A 13,659-nucleotide genomic window follows, 5' to 3' on the forward strand; every position below is an offset into this window, starting at 1 on the left:
AGCCGCCAGTATCTGATGGGACAAGGATGAAGGACTACCCCCAAGGGGCTCAGACTCTCCAAGCAGCCCCGGGATGTGGAAAATGCCGACTTCTGCCTCTTCCTTGCCAGAGACCCGGGGATTTGTCTCTGCCGGAGCTCGTCTCCCCCAGAAGATCAACGAAACGTGATCCGGGAGCCGAGGCTGCAATCCTATCCACACTTTCCTGGGAGTAAGCCCTATTGACTCGAATGGGACTTCTAAGTAGACATGCCTAGGTTTGGACTGAGGCTGCGATCCTATCCACTTTCCTGGGAGTGAGCTCCACTGACTACAATGGGGCTTACTTCTGAGTAGACATGCCTAGGACTCGGAGACTGCAGTCCTCTCCACACTTTCTGCCTGGCTGATGTATAATGGCACTTATTTCCGAGTAGACATGCATAGGATCGGACCCCCACACAGGCCAGTGGCAAGAGCAACCACCTCATCCTTTCATGGGAATGGCGTGGGTTCCCTGGAGAGGGAGAGGGGCGGAGGACTCCATGGTCTCTCCCATTTTACACTGGCTTGCTGAAGAACCGCAATGCTGCTGAGCGCGCTCGTGACCCGGGAAGAAAGTCAGCCGCCCCGTGCGGGCTGCGAGGATCACCTGCACTTTGCAAAACCTCCGCCACGCGCGCTCCCCTGAGCAGGCCGAGAGCGACAGGCTGGCACAGCCAACACGTTCAGGGGCTTGCAGCACATTCCTCTGCGTGCTTACTCCCGTTGTGTTGAATGAATGGGGCGTACATACATACACCCAGCCTGGAAAGCGTGCCCAGGGCTGCAGCCTAACGCCTAGCTCGCCATGCGGGGGCCCGTTTCCAAGGCCGGCTGGACACTCCTCCAACAGGAGCTCCCTGTACAATGAGGGTCAAGGGAACCCAAGCCTAGGCCTGTCTACTCTGAAGTCAGTCCCATTCTAGTCAATGGGACTTACTCTTAGGTAAGTGCGGATAGGATTGCAGCCAGAGAGCCCAATCCTAGGCATGTCTACTCAGAAGTAATTCCCATTACAATCAGTGGGGCTTACTCCCAGGGAAGTAGGATAGGATTGAACCGGACAGCCCAATCCTATGCATGTCTACTCAGAAGTAAACCCATTAGTCAATGGAGCTTATTCCCAGGTAAGTGTGGCTAGGATGGCAGCCCTAGTGAGCAGGCGAGACGAAGCTCCCTCCCACCTGACCTTACCTGCTGGAGCCGGAGGGCGCGCGCAGAGCTTCTGGCTTAACACCCAGGCAGGCAGTGCGGCGTTCCAAGCGTGCGAGGGCACAGACCCTGCTCCAAAGAGCAGCCTCGTTCCTTCTCACCCGGCCCAGGGCAGGACGAGGTGGCATTTACTAGCTATGGGAAAGGGGGGGAGGGGAGCTTGCAGGAGACTCCCATCCAATGAAGGTGCGTGCATGTTACAAAAGGAGGCACTGCAGCTGCTGCCTGGCTAGCAGAAAGCAGGGGAGAAGACAGAAAGAGAGACACAGCCCAGCCAGGAAGCCTTGGAGGAAGTTCTTTCCAGTGAAAGAACCACGTACAAACTCCTCGGGGACGGAGATCCTGCGCTGCACCAGGCCACCTGAAGCTTATTCCCAGTGCTGCTGCTGCAGCAGCATCCTCTTGGGTGAAGCAAACGCCGCCCTTCGAAGACGTCCCACCGGCACTGCTACATCCAAGGGAGACCCAGGCACAAGGAAAGGACCTTTCCTCCTAGAGGTCTTTACATCCTTTCGGAGGGCTTTCACCCTCCTCTGCATGGCCTCTCCCCTATAGAGTGACAAGTAGGAGGAGGAAGGGAGGCTGGAGAGCCTCATTCACAGTCCAACAGCGCCGCCTCGTGGCCGTCGTCCTCACCACGACACCCTCTGAGTTCGCATGGGGAAAGTGCTTTACCATCTCTGTCCCATTTTCCCCACAATGATGCATTTTTGGTAGGTCTTTACTCTTCACAGATGGGAGAACTTCCCTGAACTCGCTGTAAGGAAGCTATATATACACTGTATTAACACGCGTTCATGATGGTTCATGGCAAAATATAATTGGGGTTGGGGACGTCGTTCATAAGATGCCTTCTGTAGAGCTTAACATTTGTCAAACTAGCCAAGAGACTCCAAGACCTTTCTTCATTTCAGGCCTTGTGTGATTATCTCCAGGAGCATCTAGATCTCTGGCCAACTCACAACTGTCTCTGCAGATTATTGTTTGAAACAATTAACTGGGCCTGTGTGATAATGGTGTAAGTTTGTGTAGTGGTTTGGGAGTTGGACATACAGCACAAGCCTAGGTACATCTATTTAGAAGTAAGTCCCATTGGATTCAATGGGGCTTACTCCCAGGAAAGTGTACATAGGATTGCAGCCACAGGACCCAATCCTATCCAACTTTCCAGACCTAGTGTAGCCATGCCAGTGGGGCGTGCGCTGCATCCTGTGCTGGGGGGAGCAGTCACAGAGGTCTCCTCAAGGTATGGGAACATTTATTATTATTATTACTATTATTATTATTATTACTACTAACAGTATTTATATACCGCTTTTCAACTAAAAGTTCACAAAGTGGTTTACAGAGAAAAATCAAATAACTAAATTGCTCCCTGTCCCAAAAGGGCTCACAATCTAAAAAGATGCAAATGAACACCAGCAGACAGCCACTAGAACAGACAGTGCTGGGGTGAGGTGGGCCAGTTACTCTCCCCCTGCTAAAAAAGGAGCACCCACTTGAAAAAGTGCCTCTTACCCCAATTAGTAGGGTTTGTTCCCTTACCTTGGGGCTGCATTGCAGCTGCACTGTTGCTGGAAAGTTGGATAGGACTGGGCCCTTAGTCCTGGAAGATCCAGGTTCAAATCCCCTCTAAGCCATGAAGTTTCCTGGTGACTTTGGATCAGTCACTTTCTCTCAGCCTCACCTACCTCACAGTGTTCTTGTGAGGACAAGAGGTGGGAAGGAACTATGTGCATCACCCTGAGTTCCTTGGAGTAAGGGTGTGTATTGGAATTGCGGAAGATATTACCGAGGAGATAGGGTGTGGTGTCCACAGTGCCCCTTGCTCTGATTAAATGCAGGATTAAAGCCCAGGTGGTAGCTGGCGGTGTGCTGCACAGCTGCAGCCACTAGAGCATAAGGAGATCCCTCAGGTATATAGGGAGCACCTGAGGCAGAAAGGTTTTGGTGGGTTTTGAAGGAGTGTAGGTTTGAAGTAGGAGAAGAGACTGACTGACTTGGTTTATGGAATTGGGAATCAGACTGGATTGTGACTGGACTTTGACTTTGGACTTTGATTTGGATACCCTGACGGATTGGACTGACCTACCTGGAACCTGACTTTGGACAGTAACTTGGCTTATTGGCAACTCTGATTGGAGTGGTTTACAAGGCCCAGTGGATTGGGATTTGGCAAAAAAGGGTGGTATAAAAATGTGAATGAATGAATGAAATATCCTTCAAACCTTGTTCAGTTTTAAATTCCCCCCCCACACACACACACACAGAGACATTCATGCAGACTTACTTACATAAAATGTAAATATTTTTACTTTACCACCCACCCACCCACCCACCCAAAATGAAGTCTTTGTTTAGGATGTAAAGAGGGGACAGGACAATTGCATCATCAGCTGAAAGCTTGAAACAAAAAAATACATGAAATGAAAAAGGTTTGGGTCACAAAACTAAGGATCTCTGTCTTTACCATGCTCTGTTGGAGATGGCAGCAAAACATCCAAGAGAAAAATATGACTGTAATATGAAATTGGATCAAGTGATAAAGTTTGGAATAGAAAGCTACATTCATCTGCATAAACTTACTGTAAAGCAGCTGTATATACAGCAGGAATACATGTTCAAAAAGGAGCTGAAACCATAAACCTGAAGATGGGGAGGGTGCAAGAGAGACTACAGCTGAAAGAAAAAAGGGCAGGGGGTGGAGGACAACTAAAGAAAACAGGATATATTAATATGAAGAGCAACTCAGAACCCAAGCCTATCAAAATGGAGCATACTGTATCCAGTGGGTGGGGGCAGATTGGGAGGCTTCGGAGGGGAAAGAAAAATTATTTCCCCTTATCCCTCCATAAGTCTCCTGCTCTGCAGTGGGTCTCCTTGAACCTGTGCCAGCTCTGTAGCTGGCACAAGTCTGAGGAGAAGAGACTGTGTGAGAGAATAGGATCCAGCATGCACCATTGCTGTCAGATCCACCACCCCCCAGCAACCTCCCTGTTCCTCCCCCCCCTTCCCACCCTGTTTTGCCCCTACCACTGCCTTACCTGCTCCAACAGGCACAGTGAGGTCCAGAAACATCCAGGGAGTTCTGCTGCCACTTATGGCAGCACTCCCAAAATGGCTACCAATGGAGTGCTCCATATGTTGTCAGTGGCCATTTTGTGGCAGTGGAACTCTGTTTCATTATCACACAATCCTGCATAGGATTGGGCTGTAAAAGAGATAAAGAAGACAGTATTGCCAAAGTAGGTAACAGAACAGAAGATGTCATGGCCAGAAAGCCCAAGTACTGCATTAACACCAATTCATTCCACTCCTGTTGAATTTTACTTAGGAAGAGATTAAAGAGGAGAGAAATTACAGTGCAACTTTAAACAGGCATGCTAACAATGAGATTCCCATTAAAAATACTTTTATGTCTTGGTTTGAATTCTGCTATTCTGTAAACTTCCTGGTTTCAGCTAGACCTGGTGTGTTTTAGAAAAGAATAATAAAGCAGTGTTCGGTGAATACGTGTGTTAAGATTCCCAGACACCTTGGGGAAATGAGTCAACTACTTATAGGAACATACCACAAATTCAGGTGTCTGCTGGCGCTAAAATGCACTTTCCAGAACCTACCTTTTACCCAGTAATCAATTCCTAAATACGCTTGGAGTACTAAATCCCCAGTAAGGTTTTAGAAAGTAAGATTATTTTCTACTAATGTAAATAATGCAGCATTACTAAGCAGCAGTGGCTTTAAGTTAGATTTTACTTTTCGCCCAATAGACGTTTCAATAAGGCAAACACTGTATCAGAATAAAAAAGAAAAGACATTTCTTGCACAAATTTTGCTTTAAGACACATAGTCCCAGTTATTAAAGGTGCTCTTCTTGCATAGGTGCTGCTGAGACTGTTTGTTTTTCAGACCATTAAACAAAATGCATTCTTAACTGTTTAACTGATTGCACCAGAATTTTACAGAATGTAGCCTTTGTTTGGAACTTACCTACTCATTCAAGGTCCAAAGCAAGAAGAACCACTTCCACTAATTTCTAGTGCTCTGTTGTTCCCATAACCTTAAGAAGGCCTCTGTGACTGCTGCCCCACCACAAGATGCAGTGCATGCCCCATTGGCACAGCAGCACCGGCGCTGGAAAATTGGATAGGATTGGGCCCGCAGTTGGCCTCATGGAACAGCTGGCCCTGGGATTACATGTCAAAACGCATGTGGTTAGATTAGCCCGAGCAGAACCTTCAGAGTGGCTGCTCCTGCGCTTGCCCCAAGTTTTTGTGCATGTTTAACAGCAAAATCCTATTGTGGGCTTATGGTGGTGGATCTCACAGTCTGCCACCATAAGTCCCAATATGGCATCATAACAGTGTACCACTGTCATGCACTGTGGGACCACCAGCATGAACACATGCTCCAGTGGTGCAGTTGTGTTACAAAAACTGGTGGGGGATAGGAATGGAACATATTTTCACAGGGAGGAGGAGGAAAAGTTTTTCTTCTCCTTGTAAGAGGCTGCCCCAGTCAATCCCAAAAATACAACTGCTGCTGCTACTACTTAGCAACACTGCCTCTGAGTGTTTTCATACAACCATTTTTTTCCAAGTGGAAGTCATTCCAAGTTAATTTCTTCAGTGTATTTGCATTCACAGAACCAGTCTTCTAAATATAGTAATTAGAAAAGCCAGCTAGGGCTTCAACCCTATCCACACCTACCTGGGAGTAAGCACCATTTATTATAATATGACTTACTTCTAAGTAGACCTGCATAGGCTTGGGCTCTAGATCACTATACAAAGTGTCACATTTTGAAGGTACATTGGACTTCACCTGGACATGTGCAAAGTCACATTTCACAATGAATTCAGTGGATTTCAACCTGGAATAAGCAACTCCACGTTCACCTAGTGCCTGTGCTCCATACATGACACACTGTTTGAAGGAGCCTCTACACAAGAAAACAAAAGTCTGAGAGGCTCTGGCCTTCCCACTGGCACACCTAGGCCTCACAGTGTCACCAATGCCAGATGCAGGGGAGGGCACCAGGATGAGGTCTCTTGTTATCTGGTGTGCTCCCTGGGGCATTTGGTGGGCCGCTGTGAGATACAGGAAGCTGGACTAGATGGGCCTATGGCCTGATCCAGTGGGGCTGTTCTTATGTACCAAGTACTATCCAGTGCTTTTGTGATCACATACTGACGGAATGCATGTTCTGCTGACTGAGGCCTTCCTTAAGATTAGGCTGTGAGTTACTCTGTGAAGTTGCTTATCTTTATACAGTATGTTTCTTACAAACAAGTTTCATTTCAGTTGGATCCAGACTTTAAGTTTAAGTTTAGATTAAGTTGGTCCAATCCAAGTTGGCTTCATCCAAGTAGTCCTGTTGCATGGATCAAAGTGGAGAATTGTGTTCTTATATATGATCAAATACTCTTGAGGTCTTATTTATTCCAGCTTGTTGTCCTCAAACAGCAACCTCTATTTCTACAGACAATAAATTCCAGTGCAGTCTCGCATAGAAGAATATGTGTGTTTGCTGCACGTTGACAATGCAGCCTTTCTGTGTGCATCTAAACTATCATACTAGTTACAAGGCCACAATTATAAGCCACCGTTTGGTAATACCATAACTAGGATCAATGAAGATGCTACCAGGCTATGAGAAGGAAGCCTAGGAATCAGAAGACATTAATTATCCTATGTCCCAGTTCTGTTTTGTTCTATTCACCATATGCTTCAAGTTCAGACACTTGGTCACGCAAATAAACTAGAGGTCGGGTTTTTTAAAAACATAATTGATTGTGAAATCAAGCTTAAAGTCTTATTTGAAGCAAAACTTTTTTTTATATCACTAGATTCTAGCCTAGTTTAAAATGCATTTAACTGTACGAAAAGCTAATCTGTTTTCTGTGTGCCTACGTGAGTCTTGAGTACACAATGTACTATTCAGAAGGCATTCCTGAAATGCACAAACATTTACCAACATACTCTAATCTGCCTGAATCTTGGATAAAGATGTGAGCCTGCAATCCTAAACCACGTATGTGGAAGTTACATTTAAACTCACTACTGAATAAATGTGTTCAAGAGTGGGCTGACTGGCAAGATGCACTAGAGAAAAGAGCAGCTTGGCTCCAACACTTTCCTTATTGTTTAGTAAACGGTCTAAGAACATTTGTTTAGCTGTCCTATTTGAAGTTTTAGATCAACGCACTGACAAGCTTGATTTTATATTTTGATTAATGTAAAGACATATACAGGCAGAACATGTTGCTCTGAAACTCAAACCAAAGAAGCATTCTGTTCTCATAGTACTTTTTCCAATGTTGTCTAAATTCTCTCTACATGATGATGTTATATGATCCAAACATTAACGGATGCTTTTTTCCTCCATGCCAGGTCTGCAAAATTTGTGACCACCCTACCAAAGTGGAATGTATTCCACCGGCTACATCTACATTTCCACAGCTACCATGGATTTTTGGGGGGTTTTTTAAACAAGATTTGTTTGCTTTCCAGTGACCTTTGTGCAAGACAGAAGGGAAATAAAACAAACTATACTGTTTCATGCCTTACATTGGGGTGGGGGTGGGGGAGCTTTCAAAAAACAGGTATGATAGCCTATCATGGCATTTGCATTTGAGTCATTCCTGATCCCTTAATTTCACCCACACAATGTAAAGGTGTTTACTTCCCCCATCCCCCTTTACATAACCATTTCAAATAATTCTTTACAATTCCAGTGCTAGCTTAATATTTAAGCATTAATAAGATAATATGTGGGAGTCCTGCAGGCTTGGGGCCAGTAAATTTGGAGATGAATTTTTTTTTCTCATGTGAATGGAACAGTATTTCCCTTTGTGACAATTAATTATACCATTTGGCTTTTATATCTGATCTTTCCTTTACAGAATGTTTTGAAAGCAATGTACCAGCATGCTAGTAAATTAAAAGCCTGGGAAACAAAACAGGGCAAAAACAAGACCCATTAGAAGAAAAATCCAGACAGCTAGTACAATCTGAACACTGTGTGTGATCTCACACATGTTTTCATGTCATTAAAGAATGCGGTATATTTACTTTAAAAAGTCAGCTTACATTGTTAATTTTCTAAAAAGAAGCAGAATATTAAGAAAATAATTCAAAATGGAACTTGTGATTTAATGAACAAGGCAGTTAGCACTCATGCACAAGCCAATGCAAGTCTACTCCGAAGTAAACCCTGCTGAGTTCAATAGGACTTACTCCCAGGTAGCATGTATAGAATTACAACTTTGGACTAAAATTCTATGACAGTTACCTGGAGATAATTCCCATTGAACATAGTGGGACTTACTTCTGAGTAACACACAGAGGATTACACTGGTAGTTCATCTTTCAGGATGCCCAGAATTGACACTGTGTGAAACGCTGTGTTCCTATATGGACAAATCTGCCCCTTTTACAAAATCTAGTCTGCATGCATCTTTTGCCTATTTATTACTTATAGTGTTCTGTGTTGCTAATTTTTGCTTAGTAAACTTCTCTAAGCCCCAAAGGAAATCTGTGAAGATCCAAATGTTACTCACTGGAGTACTACTCTGCTTTCCAATGCATCTCTGAAACACCCTAGGTAATGATATCTCCTTCACATGTACTAAAACAAAAATATCAATCACAGGTTATTCACTACAGCTATATTAGGAATCCATTTATTTAACTATCCAGTCATTTATAGACACTGTAGGTAAACACCCATTTATGTGTTTTTCCATTGGGCTTAGGCAGGACACCATGGCTGCAGTTCGTTGTTTTCCTGGAACTACCAATGAAGCCTTGCGGGGAATTCCCACTTGCTGAGAATTTAAGCACAATCAGTAATCTACTGAGAATAAATTCATTGTTAGAGCATTCATCAGTGCTTTTTATTTTAGACCAGGAATGGCCTCCCTTTCAACTTGAGCACTCCTGGACCTTAAACAATTGTGTAGAGACCGGAATATTAACAGGTGCAGCTTATCATCTGACAAGCTGCATCAGTGCTAACTGACTAAACAGTGTGAACAGTTTATGTGTGCGTACATACAAGCATGTACCTGCAATAGTTTTTATTTCCTTATGTACTCAGATATGGACTTAATTTAGATTTCTGTGCTCACTCTGAAAATCCTGGTGCCTCGGCAGCACGATGCACTTTTAGATTCATGACGTCACATTATAAAGACACAAAGGGACCCTTAGAATTAATCAGTGTCATGTCCTACGCAGTATAAGTTATAGAGACCCATGTCATTTTCTGCTTCACAAGAAAAAAAGCTTATTGAACTAGATTGTATCTGTATTACAAAGTTAGTGCTATCGAGGCCCCAATGAACTAAGTTCAGACAATTTTGCAGTGCGTTTGATCTGTAGTATTTTAAAAAGAGAGCACTAAGAAAATGATAGTTGTTGGAACAGCTCCTCCCATGCTCAATTTTTCCATTGAGCACAGATCAGTAAAATATTTAGTCATGTATTTCCATTTTTAAATATAGAGCCATAGATGAGATATGGGGGTCAGTCTTTCCATCATAAATTTCTGTGTCCAGTGCTTTAATTATCCATAACAGGAGGAAAAACTCACAGCATGAATCAATTTAAAACTCCCATTAGGGAGTTTTAAACATGCTTAAACAAAATAAAAGACTTATATGTATTGTTTTTACTAAAAAAAGAACTCTCTTGATTTCCCAGTTTTGTCACAGCTGTGTGAGAGCTATTAGAATATAAATTCACCTGCAAAATCTGTGTCCTGTAAATACAGATTTTTCTCATTCCTTTGGGAATAATTAACTGTTCACCCTAGGACAGTGGTTCCCAACTTCTGGGTCAGAACCAGCTGGTGGGTTGTGACCCAATTTTTGATGGGTCGTGAAACTGAAAGGCTGAAAGCTGACAAGGAAAACATATTGAGCCTTATGAAAACCAAAATGGAGCAGCCCATGTGCTTTTCCTCACAAGCAGGCAACCATCCCTCAGTCCATCTCAAAAGGCAGGCTAAGGGGAACACAATGCCAGCAGAATGGTCCCAACCTGAACCACCACCACCACCACCACCCCACACACAACTATAGTAAAAAGGATAAAAACAGAGGCTTGAGTGGCTGATAAAGTGAAACTTTAAAAAAAAAAAAAGTCTAGTAAACCTAAGTGGTTTCCGATGGCGTTTTGTTAAAGTCCTGGTACTAAAAGGTTAGGAACCACTGCCTCAGGGCATTCTCAAATTTAATTATTGCTTCATTTTCTCTATCTAATCAACAGTTTGTCCCACTGTTGCTCCTCACATAGTGTGTGCAGAGAGTAAGTGTGCCTATTCTGCCTCCCCTCTCTCCTTCCTCCCCTCCCCTCCCCCTACCTGTGATCACTGGGGTTTCTCTCTCCTCCCCACAAGAGGGCAACTCTTCTTCAAAGGTGTTACTGTGGGACATACTTGCTCACAGACCAGGTGGTGAGGAAAAGGCTGATGCTAAATTTCAAGGCTTCATTCCTGCCCTTTGGGCAATGAAATATGCAAATACAACGCAGCATTGCTGTCCTTGTAATTCAGGGGTTTCATCACCCCAAGTAGAGGACCTTGAGCTGGGGGATCACCTTCCAGGCCTAGGTGGAGGTTCTCTGACCCTTCTTGGCAGAGTGGTGAAAGGTAGCAGACCACCCAGCCTATTCACCTCTAGGATCAAGAGGGCTGGGTCAGCTTCAGTGGGATCCACTCAGTTCCTCAGCCGATGCCTCTTAAGCACCCTTCCCCGGTTCTTGATGGTGTGGTGGCTGCCAGCTCATGGCTCTCGTCCCTGAAGTGACTCCTGAGAGCCTTTACTTCCACTCCCATGGCTCGGGTGGCCAATCTAGTCCTATGGTTCCTTTCCCTCCAAGGCTTCCTTTTTGTGTTCCCTTTTCCTCCCCTGATGCCCCCTTGTCAACTTTTGTTCTCTCCTGTCTACCTCTGCTGACCTCTTCCTGGAGCTCCAGGATGCCTTCCCTGTTGCTTCCTTCCTGTCACATTCCTCTAGTTTCCTTTCCCTCTACCTTCCTATCACTGCTACAGCTCACCTCCCCCCCCCCCGACCTTTTGTCCCTTCTAGCCCTCTCCCCACCTTGGTGTAGAAACCACACCCTTGCCCCTCAACAAGCTGGTGGCCAGTAGCCAAGGCTTTGACAATGTGCTCCCTCACTCTTCTGATCTCCAGTTGGGTGACTCTTGGTGCTGCCAGGTATTCTGATGTTCAGTTGGTCCTCAGGTCTTCCCACTCTTACCCAATCAGCTGGAGGGTGCAGCATGGGACACACCATCCCAATTCTTAGTTTACATACTTGATAGGCTTTGTAACCCAACAGGGCAGGGCTTTTCAAACTGGGGCATCACGACGCCCCAGCCTGTGAGCCCTGGCCTCTGCCCCCTTAAGGGGTGGGGGCAACCTGGAGGCAGGGTCGAGGCAGCGGCACGATCCCCAGTATCGCGCCGCCCAGGGGGGCTGCAGGGGCTTGGGTGCACTTACCCAAGCCTCCTGCAGCCTCCCCAGGCTGCGGGGAGCCCGGCATGACCTCAGAAGTGGAGTGCGATCGCTCCGCATTTACTTTCATTGCTGCAGGGAGCCCTGCTGCAGGTTGCGCCGGGCTCCCCACAGCCTGGGGAGGCTGCAGGAGGCTTGGGAAGTGCACCCAAGTCCCTGCAGCCCCCCTGGGCGGTGCAATTCTGGGGATCGCACCACTGCCTTCCCCCCACCCACTCAAGTACTTAGTGGCTCTCAAACTCACTTAGTGGCCCCCCACCCACTCAAGTACTTAGTGACTCTCAAACTCTCCCAGAGAGTTTGAGAACCACTGCAACAGGGGGTAGTTACCCAGGTCTGGTGCAGACTGTAGTGTTGCTAAAATTAGCGCAAGTCTAGCGTGCAGCTAGCGCAAGCCTAGAAGCACAGAATCCAATCTGCTTACCAAGATAGGATGCTATAGATGGAACAAGTGATGAACACTCTTCCACTTCTTTGGATTTTGTCAGGTATCTGTGTAGGAGACACACTGGCTGTTCGGTATTGTCCAGGATCTGGGCTGGGGGAGGGGGCAGAAATCACATGGTTTGCACCACCAAAGTGTCTCTGAAGTGTCTTGGACAAACAATACCAGGGCTGCAATCACTTACCTGGGAAACAGATCCCTTGATCTCAGTGGAACTTACTTCTGAGTAGACATGCATAGAATTGTGCTGTAAGAAACATACGTTTTTAAACCCTGTCTGTTAATTCTATCCAAGCTGTGATGAAACTGCCAATGCCTTTTGCTTTATGCTTTTAGGGGTTCTTTTGCTTCTTTAAATAAAATATTTCCTTCCTTTGAGTTTTGTCTAAACAGTATGAATTTGCACAAGGGACTGCCCAGATTGCTTGTTCCATATGCCAAGACTATATGAATAGTCTATATGAATATATATGAGTGTGGCTGGAGGGTCTTTTTCCTGCTCTGCATGAAAATATGAGAGTTTAAAAGCAGAAAAATGTAGAACACCCCCCAATTTATGTATGTTATAAGCACAAATGAAGTTTTTCTATGCAAGAGAAGATGTAAAATGAGAGGGATCATGTTGACATGTTAATACCTATATCAGGGGTGTCAAACTCGTTTCACATCATGGGCCAAATAGCATTCACGGTGCCTGCTGAGGGCAAGAAATGACATCATTAAGCAGATGATTGTCAGAAAGAAGCACTTTGTTCTCACACAGAAATTCATTAGCTGCAAATGACAGAAGAAAAAATGTGCAAATCTTGTCCCTAATTTCAAGGTACGAGAGAGCCCAATTATAATGGGGGTTGGAGAAACTGCTTCTGGGGGCCACATCCGGCCCACAGACCTTATGTTTGACACTTCTGATCTATATAGAGAGAAGCTGAGTATTTAAAGTGCCCTTGTATACGCATAACATCACCAAGCAAGACTGCAAACAAGACAGAAAGACCATTCTCATTCATTCTCTCTCTCTCTCTCTCTCTCTCTCTCTCTCTCTCTCTTTTTAAGAACAGGGCTGCTTAATCTCTTAGAAGAATTGTGCTTTTCGTAACATGTGCCTTTTGAGTCACGCATTCCTGGATTAGGGAGCTAACATGTACAGTGGTTTTTCAATCAACCAGGTAATTACTTGCACCATGAACTAGTTATGAAATACTGTACACACTTTTTTGGGGGGACTGTGAAATTATCTGTTGGAAACAGTAACGCGTAACACCCCTCAAACCAGAGAGTTCACCTTTGACCTCTTGGAATAATTTTACGGGGGACTGAAAACACAATGACAATATAGCAAAAGAAAAAATAAGAAATTATGAAATGTATAGGAAATATTCAAACTGAATCATGCATTTCTCAGTCATTCATGGGACTGTGTTTGTTCTGGAAGTTTGCCTCCCAGAAGAGTTACTT

General features: G+C 45.0%; 1 protein-coding gene across 1 annotated transcript in view; it reads right to left on the minus strand.

Annotated features, from left to right (window-relative positions):
• The window catches only part of COL12A1 (collagen type XII alpha 1 chain), a 155,495-nt gene that overhangs the window by 139,147 nt on the left and 2,689 nt on the right, over positions 1-13,659 (minus strand). Inside the window, exon 2 of the mRNA XM_066612440.1 lies at positions 4,278-4,444. The gene's annotated coding sequence lies outside the window, so the exon portion shown is untranslated. The remainder of the gene's footprint in view (positions 1-4,277; positions 4,445-13,659) is intronic.

Source organism: Tiliqua scincoides, chromosome 1 (assembly GCF_035046505.1).
Source record: "Tiliqua scincoides isolate rTilSci1 chromosome 1, rTilSci1.hap2, whole genome shotgun sequence".
NCBI lineage: Eukaryota > Metazoa > Chordata > Lepidosauria > Squamata > Scincidae > Tiliqua > Tiliqua scincoides.